A 524-nucleotide genomic window follows, 5' to 3' on the forward strand; every position below is an offset into this window, starting at 1 on the left:
TTTTTTGAAAAATACGTGAAATATTCTAAATAGAATATTACACTGTACATATTCTAAAAATAATTTTAAAATGCAAAATAATGGAAAAATCAAAAAATTCTTTTTTTTAAATATTATTTTCGGAACATGAATTAACTAAAAAAATAAAAATAATAAAAAAATGCGTCTCACGGTCTCACAAAATATAGGTGGTCTCAAATGAACCTAACCCTATATATATATATATATATATATATATATATATATATATATATATATATATATATATATATATATATATATATATATATATATATATATATATATATATTTTCGGTTTACCTAAAACGTTTTTTTTTTTTTTCCAAAATAAACTCAACTTTAACTTATTCCTTGTTGTTTCATTAAATGTATATTTTTTATTTTATAAATATAATATGTGCTTAAAAATGGAAATTAAATTGGTGACTTTTTAAAAATATTTCTCAAAGATTAAAGTAAATTAGGTAATTGTAACAATAATTAAACAAAATACGATTTTATTT

Source organism: Lactuca saligna, chromosome 5 (assembly GCF_052625555.1).
Source record: "Lactuca saligna cultivar CGN05327 chromosome 5, ASM5262555v1, whole genome shotgun sequence".
NCBI lineage: Eukaryota > Viridiplantae > Streptophyta > Magnoliopsida > Asterales > Asteraceae > Lactuca > Lactuca saligna.